The sequence below is a fragment of the Ambystoma mexicanum genome, chromosome 8 (assembly GCF_040938575.1).
Source record: "Ambystoma mexicanum isolate Mex_15411 chromosome 8, UKY_AmexF1_1, whole genome shotgun sequence".
Lineage (NCBI taxonomy): Eukaryota > Metazoa > Chordata > Amphibia > Caudata > Ambystomatidae > Ambystoma > Ambystoma mexicanum.
In genome coordinates, this window is record NC_090929.1 from 722,536,841 (window position 1) to 722,556,338 (window position 19,498).

Sequence of the window (19,498 nt, forward strand, 5' to 3'; positions counted from 1 at the left end):
ACAATGTCTTTGGTTTTCTCACTTCAGGGTTCCCTGGTATAGGCACAGTTGTAAGACCACACAGTCCACCAAACACAGGTCGCGCAACCAGGAACCCTCAGCTCTTTAGCACACACAGGTTGTTCTGTTTTACCCCTGTGTACAGGTTTCCCTTCATTTGGCTTCTCATTGTTGGCATCTTGGCTTTATATATAGGTTCAAACTTTCCTGGCTTCTCTCTGTCAACCTCTTGACTTTGCCATTATGTGTTACACACCTCTGTGCCAGTCTTTGGCGTTTTAGCATAGTACTCATTCATAACATGCCCCACCTTCCCACCTTTCTGTGACACACTTTCCCACGTGTGCTCTTTTATGAAGGTTGCATTTAATTGGTCACTTTCCCTTTTATCTTTCATCCGTTATAAGTTTTGCCCATATTCAATATGCATAACTTGCTCTTGTTTCACGTTTTCATTAAGTTCGGTATTCAATATATACATTGCAGCTTTGTTTCATGTTTTCATTCAATTTGGTATTTAATAAACATTGTATGGAAGTTCATTGGTGCACAGCCATCCCGCGGTGCCCCAGCTTTGAGTGACCTCCCGCCACTCTCTGGCTTCTGGTGGCCTTTCCAGTGGTTCCTCCTGCCTTCAGTCAGCTTCTATTGCCAGCGGACCACCTCCTGCGAGCCTCCCTCACACTCTGTGTGTTCACCTGCACACACCGGGGCCTCTGCTTCGCAGACACGGACGCGGACAGCGTCCGTTCATCTTTCCTGCTCGCCGGCAGGATTAGCAACACGCTTCCTAATATTGAGGCTCCCACATCTGTAGTAGCCTTGAACTGACCTTGGGCTCCACAGCTCCTCGGGGCATCGGCCGGCATCCGGGCTTCCTCGCAGACCCCACCACGGCCTTCTCTTCATGTCACGGGTCTCCTGCTGGTTTCTTCCCCCCAGTCTCCCGGTTGCTTTGTCTGCTGTTCTCTGGTTCTCCATTTATACACCTGCAACCACTTGACAGGTTGCGGTATGGATTTCAAATTAGATATGCCTGACCATAGTTAAAGGGACATGACCCTAACAGCTTTCTGCAGGCATCTTCTTTGTCCCAGTACCAAAGTGGTGAAATGGAGTTTGAGTGCTTTCATGGCTCAAATGTGGGGGAAATGATGGATGCTGATTTACAATAGCATATAAAGGCGGGGGGAGGGGTAGGTTGGTCATCAATAGGAAAAGGGGGATACTGTGTGTCGCGTGTGGGAACCCCACTCCCACTCCCAATCCCCAAGAACCCTCCACCCAAGTGATCCTCCCTCGCTTCTCCACTGCAGGGTCAGGATCCACAAGTGATGGCCTTTCCCTGGCCACCTGAGAAGAGGATCTAGAACAGATATACAGACAAAAATGCCTCTTATGGGTGCCTGTTCCTAACAGGATCCAAATGCATTCAGAGCAAATTCTGACACATATACCTGAAACCTGCTAGGTTTTGTTACCAGACTAGCCTAACAAAATCACCAGTTCCAGTATTTTGCAAGATCTAGTTCACGGTAAAATAAATTCTCAATAGCCAAGACCACTGCAATAAAACAGGCAAAAGTAATTATTAGTATACCGTACCCAACCCATAATTTCCCAACCACGTTCACATACTTCTTAAACTGTTCTACCTTTTTGCCCAGGCACAGTTAGTGAAAAACCTAGGCTTCCCTAAGTGGCTACGCATCTATGGCAGCAACTAACCTTAGCATCCTTCTCCTAAAAAACCCCTTGAAATTGTTTAATACGGACACCGACATTTCCTTGATTTGTATGCAGCATTTTTGAGAGGAGGCAGACGCCTGGTCTGCACTATACTGCATTGTGCGCAGGTTCGAATTTGCAGTGCCAATCTGTAAACATCAAAAAGAATGGTCTTACTTCCAGGTTACAATTAGGCAAACAGTTTATTCTCATTTGTTTGGAAGACAAAAGGACAGCATCCTAGCCATTAAACCATTCTTAATCAACGAACCCACCCTGCCCGACAGATTTGCTCTTTTATGGGTTCTGAGACACTAATCCCCACACCTTTGAGAAACATTAAGTAGGTCTACCGGCACACTACTCCCACCTCCTGACTAAAGAAAGGTTCTCAATGTCCCAAGGAATTAGTCCGTCCTCAATGTCTATGTCCCTTAGATGTAACATGGTGGTGTGTTTGCGGCGTGAAATTGGCAGCACACACGTACTTCCGGTCAAATTCTCCTCAGGCTAGAGGCATAGGGCTTCCACCACCCTGACGACTTCTGGCATTGCTGTGAAGTCCATTGGCAGGGATGGTTGAAACCAGCGTGATCCACTGGCTCAAATTGAGCAACTGTGCCCTAGTCACCTGGGACAGGCCAAATGACTGTGCTCAGTGATTTAGGTACACATACGCTGTCTAGATTATAGCATCCAGCAATACCTGATGCCAATAGGGGGAGAGGGGCGACCCTAACCAAAGTCTGCTTAGATTGAAATCATTAAAACTAGGGTTTAGGGACCCTGAGATGACATAATGATCAGGCAGCAAATAAAAGGTTCCTCTTTTTAAGCCTGCAAAGCTACAAGCTTATGTCCACCTCTGTAACGCCCCCGCATTTCATAGTTTTCATAGTTTCATAGTTTTCCCTGTCCCTGATGATCGGTACATTATCTGTTTTCATTTTTCATTGATTTCACGGTCCGCCCGCTCCTTGTGGTGTTGCCCCGTAAGGGCTGCGCACGCGGCGGCGTGACGTTGCACGTCGCCGCGTGCAGCTTAAATAAACGGGGCGTTCCCGGAAGCAGTAGAGCGACCGGGGAGCCCGAACCTGACGGACGTGTGCGTGTGAGCTCTGTTGGGTTGGGGGCTCACGGGCACGCCTGGGGGGCAAAGGACAGACCCCCAACAGTGGCGACGAGTGATGTCGGATGCCCGGGCCCGGCGGTGAAAGGCGTCCGGAATTTTTCAAACGAACGGAACGTTCACGGACGTTTCGTTACATGCCGTGGCTGTGGACCGCACACGCGGCTGGCGGCCATTTTGCATACGAGGCCGCGGAACTTCTCGGAGATCCGGTTCGGACCGAGAAGGTGATCCGGGTCTAATTTTTGGATTTTGTGGTTGCTGAGTGCATGACCTGCACGCCCATACCCAATTTGTGTGTTTTCATCAGATTATGGGACTGTTACGTCGAGTGTAAGCCAGGATAAGGACTAATATGGTAGGGCCTGCTTAGTCCAGTCCATACACGTGGCTCAATTTTTGGGACTTCTATACGGCAGTGCTTTGCTGCAAAATGGCAACAAGGCACTTCCTCGCCCCCTTCATCATCAGGACACTCTTTTTGATCCTCTTCATCATCACGAGGTGGTGGCCGTTCTGGGAAGTTCTTCGTGTGTTTGCACCAGGCTGTGTGTGGCATGGGGGTGCATCCTTCCGCATGGCGATGGTGGGAATCTGAGTTGCGGCCCCAGGTCTGGTAGTGGGGTGCCTGTGCGCTCAGTCCCATGTCCGACAGCGACCAGGACGGTGACACCGCGGATCCTGGGGAAGAATCTCAGGACGAAGGTCAGGCGGCCTAGCCTGCAGCTCTGCAACCGCTGCCACCGGGGAATCAGGGGCCTGCACCACAGGCACCACTAGGGGCACAGCCTGTTGCTCCACAAGGGCCCCCCATTATGGCTCAAGCTAGAGCCCAGGCGGCCCTGCAACCGATACCAGAATTCGATCCTACGGGCCCCCCGTCCAGTCTGGGGCCCCGATGGAAGAGGTGGGTGGCCCGCCTGGACATGTACTTCAGGGCTGCTCGAGTGGATGACGATGACAGCATGGTAGCCACCATGCTGTACTCGGCGGGAGCCGCGGTTCAGGAGATCTTCGAGTCGCTGACTCCGGTGGACCTGACCTATGGTGAGGCGAAAGCGGCTCTCCTCGCACACTTCCTTCCACTTGCCAACGTGGACTTTGAGAGATTCGTGATGCTGTCGGCCAAGCAGAAGGATGATGAGACCCTGGACACGTTTTACGGCCGCCTGCGCCGCCTTTCCCAAGGGTGCGTGTGGGGGGACGTGGAGGACATTATACGGACAATGCTGATCCAAGCATGCTCCTGCGGCAAACTGAGGAGACAGGTCCTCAGAGAGCCGGGAATCACTCTGTCCCATATACTAGAACTGGGTCGATGTCACGAAGTGGCTGAGGCACGGGCAAACAAGATGGAAGCGGGTTCACGCTCGATCAAGGCCGAAGAGGTGTGCGCTGTGTGGCGGGGTAGCAGAGGAACAAGAAGGCCTGGTGGAGCCCCCCGAGACATGGCAGGAAGATCGGGGGAGTCATGTCAGAAATGTGGCTATGACCTCCCCCACCCCACAGAGTGCCCAGCCGCAGGAAGAGCATGTGGCCGATGTGGGCTGCCGGATCACTTCTCGAGAGTGTGTAAGTCGGCTCTACCTGTCATGGTACCCAGAGGTCCTGCCCGAATCTGGACTCCGCGCCAAACCCGGCCATCCAACGTGGCCCAGGTGGATCAAGCGGTAGAGGAGGCTCAGGCAGAGGAGGCTGAAGTAGAGGAAGTGGAAAACATCTTCTTCGTCTCAAGCATGGGGATCCTGAAAGGCAAAAGCAGGAGACAGCCAAGGTGCGTGGTGGAGGTGAACCGCTCGCCTGTTCCCGTGCTGGTGGACACCGGGGCATCGGTCAATGTTATGGCGAGGGGACATTATGACGCTCTTGACCCATTACCGAACCTGGCTGTGCCAAGAGCTCGCATCTTCGCCTTCGGTGGACTCGAGCCCATACCGCTGGACGGAGCGTTCGTGGCAAAGGTGGAGCATGAAGGCTCGAAGATCAGAGCCCGGTTCTATGTGACCCCCATAAGCAACAACACCCTGCTGAGCTGTGCGGCTGCGGAGGCACTCGGGATAGTGAGTTTTGCGTACTCAGTATACCTGGAAGATATCAATGATCTACTGGACAAGTACGCAGCCCTGTTCAACGGCATTGGGAGAATGACCGGTGATCTAGTCCGGCTACACATTGACGACTCAGTACAAACAATTGCCCTGAAACACCGGAGAGTTCCTTTTCATCTGAGGGAGCAAGTCGACAAAGAACTGGACAACCTGGTGGCCTTGGACATCATCGAGAAAGTGGAAGGCCCAACACCCTGGGTGTCCCCCATTGTCGTGGCCAGGAAACCAAAGCAGCCGGACTCCGTTCGCATCTGTGTGGATATGAGGCTACCCAACAAGGCCATAAAAAGGGAGCGACACCTGATCCCGACCATCGATGACATAATTGCTGAGGTGCAGGGGGCCAGATTCTTCTCCAAACTCGACCTCAGAGCAGGGTACCATCAAGTTGTCCTCCATCCGGAGTCCCGGTACATTACTACATTCACCACCCACCGGGGACTCTACAGGTACAAGAGGTTGAGCTTTGGGGTATCGTCGGCTGCCGAAGTGTTTCAGAACATTATCCGGGGTGCACTTGCTGATCTTGAAGGGGTACTCAACATCAGTGATGACATTTTGGTGTTTGCCAACACGGAGGTGATCCACCTGAAGCGCCTGGCCAAGACCTTCGAGAGACTACAGTCATTGGGCCTCACCCTCCATAGGGACAAGTGCGAATTCTTGCGCCCATCAATAGAATTCTTTGGGTTCGTGTTCAAGGAGGGAGGGGTGTCACCCGACCCGCGGAAGGTTCAGGACATAAAGAGTGCACAGCCTCCGGAATCCGTGTCGGAAGTGAGTAGTTTTCTGGGCATGGTGACCTACTGTGGTCGGTTCATCCAAAACCTGGCCTCGAGGTCTGAGCCGCTCAGAGCTCTTACCAAGAAATAGACCGCCTGGCACTGGGGTCCACTGGAACAGTCGGCGTTCGAGGACATCAAGAGCGCCCTAACAACGGAAGACACCATGGCGTTTTTCGACCCGGCGCTACCCTCGGAGATTGTGGTCGATGCCAGTCCGTTCGGGCTGGGGGCGGTCCTGACCCAGGTGGACCGGGATGGAAACCTCCGGCCCGTAGCATACGCCAGCAAGGCGCTCTCGGAAACGGAGCAGCGGTACTCCCAGATCGAGAGGGAGGCCCTGGCGGTCTTGTGGGGATGCCGACATTTTCGCCTCTATGTGCTGGGGCGCCCGGTGACTGTGGTGACTGATCATAAACCCCTGCTCCCGATTCTGGCGGGCTCGTCATCTAAGCCCCCGGCCAGAATTGAGAGATGGATGCTCGCATTGCTTGAGTACGGGGTCACGCTGCAATACCGGCCAGGTGCCAACAATGCAGCGGACTTCCTTTCCCGTCATCCCGGAGTGCGTGGGGCAGTGGCGGGAGACACCTGCGCAGAAGAAGCGGACGACCATGTCCGGATGGTGGTGGAGGGAGCAACACCAAATGCACTGCATGGAGCTGGAGGCTGCGGCGGCCGAGGATGGGTGCTTCCAGATACTGAAGCAGTCGATGCAGAGCAGTTCCTGGAAGCTCGTCTTGGAAGCTCTCGCAGGGCGGACCCATGAGGCGAAGACCGCCCTTGAACAGCTGTGGAAGGTGAAAGATGAGCTGTCCTTCTCGGAGTCGGGGCTCCTGCTCCGGGGGGATCGCATAGTGGTCCCCCACTCCAAAGTGGGTGAGGTGATCGCTTTGGCCCATCACGGACATCAGGGTGCTGCCAAGACGAAGGCGTGGCTGCGGATGAAGGTCTGGTTCCCGGAGCTGGAGAAAAGGGTCGATGACTTTGTGGCAGCCTGTGTATGGTGCCAGGCAGCCTCCCCGGTGCAGAGTGAACCGACTATGGAAGCAATGCCTCGAGGGACCAGTCCCTGGGAGGTCGTGCATGCGGACTTTGGGTCCACGTCCGTGGGCACCCATTTTCTGGCCATAGTCGATGAGTACTCCCGGTACCCCGAAGTGGAGTTTGTGGAATCGGTGGCATTCGAGCATGTGGTAGTCGGCGCGGAAAAGATCTTTGCAACCCACGGATTTCCCCTGACGCTGTGCTCGGACAATGGGTCGCCATTTCAAAGCGAACGTTTCTCAGAGTTCCTGGCCAGCTGTGGAGTTCAACATCGAAAGATATCCCCTCTGTGGCCTCGGACCAACGGCGATGCGGAAAGACTGATGCGAACACTAAACAAGACATTTCGGATTGCGCAAGGACAAGGCCAGCCCCTCCAACGGGCATTGTATCAATTCCTGAGAGTGTATCGCACCACCCCACATGCCTCCACTGGTGTCGCCCCGGCGGAAGTGCTGTTCCGGCGATGCCCCCGGGGTCTACTGCCGGAGGTACAGGAGAGAGAACCCGGGATTATCAACGACCAGCAGGTTGAGGCCGACCGACTGGCCAGGATCAGCCAAGAGAACGTGAGCCGGGGCCTGCGGCCCCAGCGGCTGGAACCCGTAACGTCAGCTTCTTCAAGAAGCTGGGGGACTCGAGAACTGAACCCCCTCTGGATTCTGGTGTCGCCGAGATCCCTGAGGAAGATGGGCCCCCTCTCGGTGTCCCGGCCTCTCCATGTCGGGAGGCTACTGGTGATGGACTGCCAGTGCCGGAGGTGAGCGGGAGGTACCCCCAGAGGACTGGGCGAGGGAAACCCGCTTACCTCAGTGAGTATGTGTTGGGACAGTTGGAGAGTCGTCCGGGAAGAGGGTGGCTGACATTAAAAGGGCCTGGGTCCAGTTTGGGCAAGTTGTTTGTTGTGTGATATGTTGTGTTTAACTAATAATGTAATTGTGTGTCCTCCTGAAAAAGGAGGAGTGTGGCGTTGCCCCGTAAGGGCTGCGCACGCGGCGGCGTGACGTTGCACGTCGCCGCGTGCGGCTTAAATAAACGGGGCGTTCCCGGAAGCAGTAGAGCGACCGGGGAGCCCGAACCTGACGGACGTGTGCGTGTGAGCTCTGTTGGGTTGGGGGCTCACGGGCACGCCTGGGGGGCAAAGGACAGACCCCCAACACTCCTGACGGCCGCCCGTGTCTTCCATACCAGGCAACACCAACAGTGGCGGATGCCGTGGCGTTTACGGCAGTGCACATTACCTCCACGCCACTCTTCCTCGTCCCACTACTACCTCATGAGGCCCCTGCCTGCGACACAGGACCTTCTTTTATTTCTTTTATCCCTCACACCCACGTCACTTAGTTAAATTTTTCCTGCCTCCCGGCAGGTTGGGCTTGTTTTTTCTTCCCAGCGCAGGGCGCTGGGGAGCTCTGAATGCTGGCCCCCTGTTGGGGCTGTGTGGTGAGGCCTTCGGCTCCCTCAGGTGCGGCAAGACTCGAGGCTGCCTTGCCTGGTTTCTGCTGGGCTTTGGCCAGCGCAGGGCATCGTGGCCCGGGTTCTTGGAAAACGGACCCGTGTTAAGGTAAGGAGTTTGGGGGCATGTTTTCTCGTTGCATGGCCATGCTGCATGGGTGGCTGTGCGCAGCCTGGAGGCTCCTTTTTCTTGTTTGATCCACGTGCTCCGGTGGTGGGTGGGCTCCGCCTCTGGTGCTACAAGCAGTGTTGCCATAGGAATTAATTGATGTTATTCCTGTTGGTTGTTGTTCTTTCTGGCCTCTATTTGAATGTGGGAGAGGCACGTTGGCAATCGTTTGTATGTGGAGCCTTGGTTCAGTGTGCAGGGGTCTTTGGTGGTGAAGCAGGCTTCCTTTGGTCACTGTTTTTGGGCATACTCAACATGGGAAAACATTCTGCAAAGAGCAGGCATCTGGTCCTGTCTTCTTCTTCTTCCTCTTCTCCTGAGTTATACAGAAAGAGAAAGAAGAAGGCTAAGTGTATTTCCCTGACCAGAAAGGAGTTGAAGAAGCTACTTAAGCATCATAAAGGGAGTCGCACACATACTCATGTACACAAGCGCAGGCGTCTGTCTTCCTCATCCTCCTCTTCTTCTGGCACTGAGTCATCGGCCTCTTCTTGTTCCTCTTCGGCTGATGCTGAAGGGAAGTATCTGGACAGAGAGGGAGTGGAGGAGGTGCTTGCTCAAGTTGGGGATTGCATGGGATTTTCAGAGCCCCTGGTACCGGTGGAGGGGGCCGACCCTTCTATTCGCCAGTATAGGCATACACCTAGGAAGGGGTTGCCATTGGTTTCCGATATCCGGGATAAAATCCTCTGGGAATGGCATGACCCGGAGAAGATTGCAATGCCCCGCTTCATGTCCAAACTTTACCCATTGAAGGGCGAGACTTTGCTGTCTGATCCAGTTGAGGTCGACGATATCCTGGCCAGCCTGGTGGGTCGCTCCTCTATGTCGGCCGAGGAGGCGGCTGTCCGGGATCCAGTGGGCCGCCGAGTTAATTCCAGCCTTAAGAAGGTCCATGCAGGGGCGCATCTGGAACTTCAAGCGACTATCTATGGTTCCTACACAGCTGAAACAGTGTTGAATGGTTTCAGGAAGTTGAATAAGGCTGTCAATGAAGGCTCTGATTGTGCCTCTTTGCTTACAGACATGCAGATACAGGTTGAGCTTTTGGCCGATATGGCTTTTGATGGGGTGTGTGGTTCAGCCATGGCCATGGGGGCTGGTGTATCTGCCCGGAGGCATTTGCACCTGAGGGACTGGAAGACTGATGGGTCTCAGAAGGCGCTGCCCTGAAACATCCTTTCACTGGGTCCAGGCTTTTTGGTGATTGCCTTGAGGATAAGGTGCACAAAGTTTTTAGGGCGGACAAACATGCTGACAAACTTCAAAGCAAGCCTCCTTCAACGGCCAAAAAGTCTTCCTCTGGTGCTGGTCCAGTGACCAGCAGGTCTTTTCCTGGCTCCTCATCACATTCTTTTCTGAGAGCTAGGGGGGCTTAGGGTCCTCCATGCACTTCACGTCCTGGGCCAGCACCTAAGTCCTGATGGTTTGGAATTGCCGGTGGGCGGACGGCTCTGGCAGTTTTTTCCAGTATGGGAAAGGTGGTGTTCCGACTCATGGGTTCTGGACACAGTGCAATGGGGTTATCGAGTGCATTTCGTGTCTCATCCTGTCCAGCATTGCATGGTTCGGACTGTGGTTCCCAGGTCTCGGCTCAAGAGGTTGGCCATGGATGCCGCTCTCTCCGAATTAGTGTTGAAGGTGGCCATCATGCCCGTTCCTCTCCCTGTTCAGGGTCAGGGGTTCTACTCGCGGGTGTTCCTGGTCCCCAAACCTTTGGGGAAGTACTGTCTAATTCTGGACCTCAAAGCCCTGAACTGCTTCGTCCAAAAGGAACACTTCAAAATGGAGACTTTACAGAATATTTTTTCGATGTTATTAAAGGGGGATTGGATGACATCTCTGGATCTCCAGGACGCTTTTTACCACGTGGCTCTCTGTCCCTGGCACATGAAGTTCTTCCAATTTGCAGTGGGATCCCGACATTTTCAGTTCAGGGTGCTCCCGTTCGGACTGCAATCAGCCCCCAAAGTATTCACCAAGCTGGTGGCTCCCCTGGTGGCGCACTTACATCTGCGGAGCATTCAGAAATTGCCCTACCTGGACGATTGGTTGATCAAAGCGTCCTGCTGGCAGACTGTCATGTCTCATCTCCGATTGGTCTGCCAGGCATTGCACGTCTGGGGTTTCCTGGTGAACTGGCAGAAGTCTCAACTGGAGGCGTCTCAGGATCTAGTTTTCATTGGTGCACAGGTTTGCACCAGGATGGGGAGGGTGTTCCTGTACCTGGAGAGGGTCCGTCGCTTGATGGCTGTTCTGGGCAGGGTTCTCAGGAGGCAGTATGTCCCGGCTCGCCTATTGCTGAAATTGCAGGGGCACATGGCTTCTTGCGTGTTTCTAGTTCCCTGGGCCCGTCTTCATCTACGCCGCCTGGTGTCTTACCTTCTCTCCCACTGGCTCCCTTCATCTCAAGCTTTCGAGGCTTTGATTCCGGTGTCCCCAGCCCTGCGGGTCTCCCTGCAGTGGTGGTTGGGGGTTCCGAAACTACGGACTGGGGTGTCCTGATCATTCCTCCTGTGACCACAATTACTACCAACGGCAGTGGAAGCGGCTGGGGAGCTACATTGGGGGTCCTCTCTGCTCAGGGGTTGTGGGATCTGGAAGAGAGCCATAGAACATCCAATTGGCGAGAGTTGTGTGCCATTCTCCGGGCTCTGGTGTACTTCAGGAGGTTGCTGGTGGGCCGGGCAGTTTTGGTCCGGATGGACAATACGACAGCTTTGGCTTACGTCAACCGCCAAGGGGGTTCCGGCTGCTCCTTGAATGCCCTGGCAGCTCAGATAGGTGCATGGACATCTGGTGTCCCTGGTGGCTTCTCATATCAGGGGGGTGGACAATGTTCGGGCGGATCTTCTCAGGTGCCGGTTTCCCTCCTCGATGGAACTGGTCCTGTCGACCCAGGTTTTTGCAGAGATCTGTGTCAGGTTCGGGACCCCTGTTCTGGACCTGTTTGCGTCTCCTGCCTCAGCAAAAGTTCCCCTCTTCTGCTCTTGTTTTCAGGCAGAGGGTGCGTGGGCGGTGGACACCCTCTCTGTGCAGTGGCCTCAGGGTCTCCTTTATGCTTTTCCACCTATTCCTCTTCTGCCCCGGGTGGTTCAGCGCATCAGAGTGTCCAGGGTGACTGTATTGTTGTTGGCTCTGTTCTGGCCCCGCCGGAGTTGGTTCCCCTCTCTGTTGGAGCTTCGGTGCCAGGAGCCTTGGCTGGTTCCGAAGTGGCCTTGTCCCCTTCTGTGCGAGCTGCGGTTGGGGGTCCGCCAGATACAATGGGCAGTGTGGATATTGCGCGGGCTAGGCTGATATCTCATGGGTTTTCTGGTCCATAATGAATGCTCTTAGACCCTCCACTCTGAAGGTTTACGGCAGACATTGGAGCCATTTCCAGGACTGGTGTGGGCGGTCTGGGATACCTCCCTTGCGTTCTGGCCTCCCCGCTATCCTTCAATTCCTCCGCGATGGGTTTGACAAGGGCCTGGCGGTTTCCACGCTTCGCTCTAAGTGGGCCTCCATAAAATTCCTTTTGGGGGACTCTGATGGGCACTTGGATGGGGAGGTGTTGGTGGGGAAGTTGCTCAGGGGTTTTTCTTCTTCCCATCCTTGTACTTATAAGGGGCTTCCTCCTTGGGATCTCCCTCTTGTCTTAAAGTTTCTTCAAGGGCCTCCCTTTGAGCCCATTTCCGAGATTGATATGAAACATCTGACGCTGAAGACTGCCTTTCTGATTGCTATAACTTCTGCCCGTAGGCTTGGGGAGATTGGGGCTCTGTTATGTCACCCCCCTTTCCTGAGGGTTCTGCTGGACTCGGTGGTGCTGAGATGTGATCCGAAGTTTCTCCCTAAAGTTGTTCTCGTTTTCACACCTCTCAGTATCTGGTTCTCCCTGCCTTTTTTCAAAATCCGCAACGCCAGAGGAAGGGGCTTGGCATAACATTGATGTGCGGCGGGCGGTGTTGGAGTATTTGGCTAGAACTGCCCCTTTCCGCCACTCTGACAGTCTTCTAATTACTTTTGGCCCGGCTGGGGCTAGGCGTAAGCCATCTGTAGTGTCCATTAGCCGATGCATCCGTGTTGTGGTCTCCATGGCCTATGTGGCTTCTGGCCTGCCTGTGCCTGCGCACATTCAGGGGCGGACCACCAGAGGTTTGGCGGCCTCATGGGCCGATGCAAGGGGGGTTTCTCTACAGGCGATATGTAGAGCTGCCACTTATGCTGATCAGAGCACCTTCATCAACCACTATAGCTTGAATGTCTCCCACTCGGGGGTTGGTTCCTTCGGGGTTGGAGTTTTGTCTGTGGGGATGTAAATTTGGAGTTATTAAAGTTGTGTGTCTCTGCACGGTTTTGACTCTCTGTCTGATTGGGACCTTTTTCCCCGTTTGTTGCTTTGGTATACCTCATGAGGTAAGTACTGGGACGAGGAAGAGTGGACGTGGAGGTAATGCTCTGATTACTTACTGGTAATCTTCATTACTCCTATTCCTGCTCTTCCTTGTCACAGTACTGATGACCCGCCTTACCCTCCCTCTGGGGAAGGTCCCATGCTACGGCTTGGTAATATGAAACTAAGTGACGTGGGTGTGTGGGAGGAGTTATAGAAATAAAAAGAAATAAAATAAGGTCCTGTGTCGGAGGCAGGGGCCTCATGAGGTAAGTACTGTGACGAGGAAGAGTAGGACTAGGAGTAATGAAGATTACCAGTAAGTAATCAGAGCATCACGCTGATCGCTACAGACTACATGTCCCAGGAGACTCTGGACTTCGAGCACGTGTTCTGATTGCCGATGTTACCCGGAAGCTGCTTGTACTTAAGCATTTGGAACTTGTCCGACAGTGCTCCTTAAGTGTTGCGTTTCGGCCGGCAAGCAGCTATTCTTGTTTCCTGTTCTCTCTTCATTCCACCCGGCTTCCTGACCTCCTTGGCTTCTGTTTTGTTTTGGATTTGGATTCTGCTCCACCCCTGTCTGTTTCTGGTGCTTGATTCCCCTGACGGATACCCTGCCTTCCCCTGACCTTGGCTTCTCTTCCTGGACTGTCTACTCTTCATCCCTGTTGGCTGCAACTGTTCTGCTCCATCCTACGGATACTTTACCTGTCTGCCCCAATGATTCTTGTTTCCAATCCCTGGATTGCTTTTTGTTTTCTATTTTTAGACGCCTGCACTGAACTTGGTACGAACTTGGATTTACTTGTTTTTTTTTACATCATCAGCTCAGAGACTCTCTTTGTGGATTTTTTGCCTATTGGAACTGGACTACCTGCACCATCCCTAGATTACGCCCTCCTACTGTACGGGTCAGGTGTTTTTCTGTGAATAAGACTTTGTTAGAACTCTCCCTGGCGCTTTCCTTTGGAACTTCTTGACTCTCTGGACTTCCTGGCAGGAGCTTGTCAAGTAGGTGCATCGCCTCTATCTTCACCGCAGCAGGTAGGAGTTTGAGGGATGTGTGACTTGTCAGTTAAAGGTTACTGAATGGGAATATTAATGTTGTGGTATTTGTTTTTTCCCTCTCTTTAGCTCTGCTGGTTGATCCTGCCTTTTCACCTGAGCCCCTAACCTGACAGGTACTTGATTGTTCTCTGCAGATTGGGCTCTCGGTGGGGAAAGTCCTCCTGTGAAAGGAGACCCCGGACATCATACACGACTGGGGTTACCAGAGTCAGATAGAACCCCGACAATTGATTGGGGACTGCTCACTTCCACAGAAACGGTCAGAGGATTTTCATTTAAATTATCAGGGTACAAGGACCTGTCTCTCTCTCTCTCATCTAAAATGCACCTCTGCTCTCTAACCCAGACGTCCCTACTGCACAGGTGAGTCTACATGGGAGATTCCACCCTACTGTCTAAGGTCTTACTAGTACAAGAAATTAAGACCTGAAAGTCAAACATCTTCTCTATCTAAAATCCCTCAGGGACTTCCTAGAATATTTCTAATGTATCCATAGGTTAGTGGTCTAAATCGTGCCTTATAGACAATTGCTCGATTTAGACTACTCTCTATCACACCCTTGCACTACTCTCCCTCTCACTTTCTGGTGTTGTCCTCTCACGAATTTCCTCCTTCCAACTCCACCCTCTTTTACTCTTTTTCTACTCCCTGCGTCATCCTCGTCTGCCCCTCTGTTTTCTCTCACTCCATCCAAGCCTTTGATGTTATTACTTCTTCCCTGATACTACTCCTTCCTCCACACTGCAACTCACTCCTTCACACTACAAACCCCACCTCACACTTGAACTACTTCTCCACCCACCTCTCTACTCAAACACCTGCCTTTCACTCACACACTTCCTCTCCTAATACGTGCCACTCTTTCACACACACTTACGGTACAGTACCACTTGCACTCACTAACCAATGCCTTAGCTGCTCCAAAGGTTGCCTCCTCAATCCACTCAACCGTCCTCCCTCTTACTGCTCTCCGATCTGCCACCACCACCACCCCACCTCCTCTGACCTCATCAGAACAACCCACAACTTCCTGAGTCTTGGGGTCTCTTTTAATCTCCTCCCCGTTTTCTGGTTGACTTGCTGTTCCTGGACAATCTGGCCCCGTCTTTTCCACCCGGGAGGTATTCCATAGAGGAAGCCTTTCAAATGCGGCCCTAAGCCCTGCACCCTTTCTCCTTGCGGTTCTGCCATGGAACAATAATGGTGGTTCGAACCAAGTGTTCAAGTCCGGGTAAGGGGGTGTCTAGTACAGTCTGGCCGCACCTACTATAAGTTCATTTTTTTGTCTGGTGGGTTTTTGTAACGTGTCCCTGGTGGTTTAATGGCATCTCACTGGTCCCATGTGGTCTATCTCTGGCATGCGGTGCACAGTGATGCACTCTAGCCACAACTCTAATTCATAGCAACCTGCCACTTTGCATTTGTGGAGCCTATCACTTTAAATAATGCAGGCTTTGCATATGCAGCATCCTTTTGTGCATCTGGTCCCATGCTTTTTGTTAATCTAGTGTTTTCTGGCTTGTATTCTTTAAATAAGGGTGATGTATTGATAAAAAGAAAGAGTATTACAAAACATGGAAACATATATAAAATAGTGTTTTCTAAAGGGTGGTTTTCTAGTTTGTAACATCATTTATTAAATAAAACTGCTATTCAGGCCTCCTCCGAATACTTGACTAACTATTTATTCTGTGGCCCTCTACAATTGACACTTTCCTCAAGGCTCCACAGAGTCTAGGTAGGTGTCATGTCACCAGTCCAGGACAAAAAATTGCAAGGCAGCACATAACAAATGGTCCTAACCGTCTCTGCAGTTGAGGTCAACCCTTGCCCCAGGTTTGACCATCATTTAATTGCCTTTTCCCTATCACTCCCATCTAAACTGCAGCAATTGGGTAAGCGCCTCAGAATGTTAAAAAAGATTAGGAATTTTAGAAAAGTCATCCCAGTTACCCTTTTTATTGCGATCGCGCTAAGCCTTTCCAAGTTAACATCTATTACTAACACCACGGAACTAGTCGCCCAATATCAGCCTGCCATTTTGGTTGCTATTAATCAGCTCGCTCCAGAGTGTAGAAAAGTAATTTAGCAGAATCCTTATCTTAAAAGAGCTAAAAGGAAAGAAGGCTCTATCCCCCCTGGTCTAAATTAGCGATGTCTGGTGTCAAAACATCCAGGATGAGTTTTCCAGGAAGGTGCTTAAACATCAACAATCAGTTAGATTGCGACAATTGTCCATTCAAGCTGATTCTGCACACCGTAAACCCAATACTGATCTGTTTACATTTAGATTCAGGCAAATTAGATAAAGTGAGGCTTGGGAAATTGTGAAAGGCTTCAAGCCTATGTCTTGCATTGCGGACATTGACTGTTCGTCTAACATTATCAAGGACTCTCTTGATACTCTCATTCCATGGGTCACTAAGATCGTTAATGCTTCTTTTCTAGACGTGCTTGTGCCAGCATGAGTAAAGGAGGCATGTATTACTCCCCTTCTTAAGAAGAAAAACATGGACCCTGCACTAGCCAGTAACTAAGGACCCATAACCAGTGTCCCTTTTGCTCCTGAAGATACTGAATCGAATAGCTTATCTCTAGTTTCAGGAATGCATTGAGCCTAACAATGCCTTAATCAGCCTTTGAAGGCCATGTCTGCAAACTCTCCTATTCTCTCTCTCACCCTTGCCACTATCTACAGGCCCCATGGCCCGTCTCACTCTTCCTCTCGGATTGGGCTGATTTCACCTCCTCTCTCCTGACTTCTACCTCTAAACTCCTCCTCCTTGGAGACTTCATCCACCTTGACTCCTCTGTCTCTGCCTCCTCACATTTCTGTGATCTCTGTACCTCTCTTTCCCTCACTATTCTCCCTTCCGGCCCTACACACTCTGCCAGACACACTCTTGATGCCTTCATCTCCTTTGATCTTCTTATCTCCAACCCTCTCACCACTCCTCTCTCCTGGTCGTACCACTCCCGTCTATCCTCCCATCTGGGACCTCTCAGCCCTCTGTCAAGCCACCCCCAGCACTGCCATCCTCCTTCGCAGTCATACGGATGAGGAAACGAATGTCGGTGGCAGCCTTTGCCTCCACCTTCATCTCCCATTCTACCCCCGCTATTGACTCTCCCACTGACTCTGTCCTTGCCAAACCTCACTTTGCTATCTCTTACACTCTTGACATTCTTGCCCTGTCATGAGGAACCGCCTTAAACCTGCCTCCAAGCGTAACAGGTGGTTTGGCTCTGATCTGGCCTGTCCGAAACGCAAGTGCAGAGTTACTGAACGGAGGTGGCAGACCTCGGGCTCATCCACTGACAAACTGGCCTGTCGCCTACTCAAAGGCAATACCGTCTCTCTATCGCTTAAAGAAGAGCCAGCATCTCTGGAGCCACTAATAACCCGGCTAAACTTTTCAAAATCTGCAAGGAACTAGCCAATTCTATCTTCAGTCTCTGCCTTGCCTCTTCCTTCTCAGACCCTCTGTACTGCACTGGCCACCCATTTCACTTCTAAATCTCAGCCCATTTTGACCTCTCTCTTCTTCCCCCTCCACCACTCCTCTCCATGCCCCCTTGCCTCCCTTGGCTACACCTCCACCCCCACCCTCTCTCTACTCCTTCTCAGATACATCAACAGATGAGGTCGCTAGGGTATTCCGCTCTATGAAGGTCTCATCCAAACAGGTGTCTCCCTGTTTTTCCGGAACCATTAAGGACAACATCTCCTCTCTTACTCCTGCTGACTTCTGCAACCATTCCTTAGCCTCTGGCTCTTTCCCCTCTTCTCTTAAACACTCCTTTGTGCACCCCCTCCTAAAAAAGCCTAAAGACGATCCCTCATGTCCGGCCAACTGCCGCCCTATCTTTACTACACTATTTCTTGGGAAACTACTGGAGAAGTTAGTCTTGCCCCAACTGACTCTTCACACTGAGGTTGTTGGTTGTCTACAGGACCATCAATCTGGATTTCGAGCATCCATTGACATGGAAAGTAGACTTCTGAACACCTGTGAAGAACTTCTCCTGAATCTTGACTCTAACTCTCTTGCTGTTCTCATTCCAATTGATCTTTCTTCTGCCTTTGACATGGTCAACCATTCTATCCTCATAAAACGGCTCAGCGATACCCTAGGTATCTCAGATCAGACACTGGATTGGTTGACCTCTTTCCTCACTGATCGTCCCTCCCAGGTACTCCTGGGTTGCTTCTCCTCCCCAACCACTCTCTCTACATGTGGTGTTCCCCACGGCTCTATCCTCTCGCCTTGCCTCTTCAACATCTACCTTGTACCTCTTGCTCACCTGATTTCTGCCTTCTCTCCTCATTTCCAGTGTTACGCAGATGACACACAACTCTTCTTCAGTCTTGGTGTACCTCTAACGATCTCTGTCTTAATGCCAGTAAGACAGATTCTTCCCATCTGGACACCTGTTCCCTGTTTCCCTCCTGCACTCTGGCCACACTCTGGGCTCTCCTCCTTTTCCTTCTACTGAAGCCAGAAAACCTGGGGTCACCTTCGACTCCTCTCTCTCCTTCACCCCCACATCTTAGACCTTGCCAAGAAGACTCACTTTCAACTTCACCTCCTCAGAGGCATTCTCCCTTTCCTCACCTTCCCCCAGAAGCTCAATGGGCCTCATTACGAGTATGGAGGTAGCCATGCCCTTTATAGGGCATGTCTGCCTCCATACCGGGTCCAGTACTGGGTTCTGTGAATGAGGAATTACCGGGTCATTCCAACCTTGGAGGACCCGCTAATTCCTCATTCACAAAACCAATCCCCATCCCCATTTGAGCCCCCATAGGGCTCAATGGGAATGGGGATGGAGCTAATAACGGGCCCGTTAATAATGGGCCCGTATTAGCTCCTTGGTCCCCTTGCGGGATCCGCAAAGGATGTCTGATCTGACCAGACGTTCTGTGCTCGTCCCGCTAGGGGACCTCATAATAAGGCATCCCGTAATGAACGGTGCCGGTCCGTACCAGCACCCTTCATTACGGGAGCGCCATGGCCGTAATGAGGCCCAATGTCTCTAGAGCCCTGGTTCTCTCCAGGCTGGACTACTGAAACAGCCTCTTCCTCATCCTGCCTCTTTCCTCCCATCCCTCTTCAACGTATCCCAAACAGGGCTGCAACACTTATCCTTGGCCTCAAGCCCAGGGAACATATCTCTCCAGCTCTAAAATCTCTCCACTGGCTCGCAGAGGTTGCAAGGATCAAATTCAAGACCATTTGAATCATCCACAAGGCTTTCTGGTACCTGGGACCACACTATCTGCAGCTTTCTCTTACTAAATACTCTCCTTGCAGATCCCTTCAATCTTCTAGCTCCAACTCTCTGCATATCAAGCGTTTCTCCAAGCAGACAGCTGGGGGCAAATCTCTCTGCTCAGCTGGCTCCCTCCTCTGGAACAGCCTCCCTCCCTCTCTTCGTCTTGAACAGGGCCACCTCAAGTTCCACAAACAACTCATGACCTTTCTTTTCTCCTCCTCCTTCCCTGTCTCCCTCCCGTGTTAACCTCCCCACTACCACTGAGACTGGCGGCCTGGTCCCTTAAAAGTCCATTAAGGTCCAGGCCATCTACTCAGTCGCCACAAGCACCCTCTGCCCTGTGGGCCCACACCTGT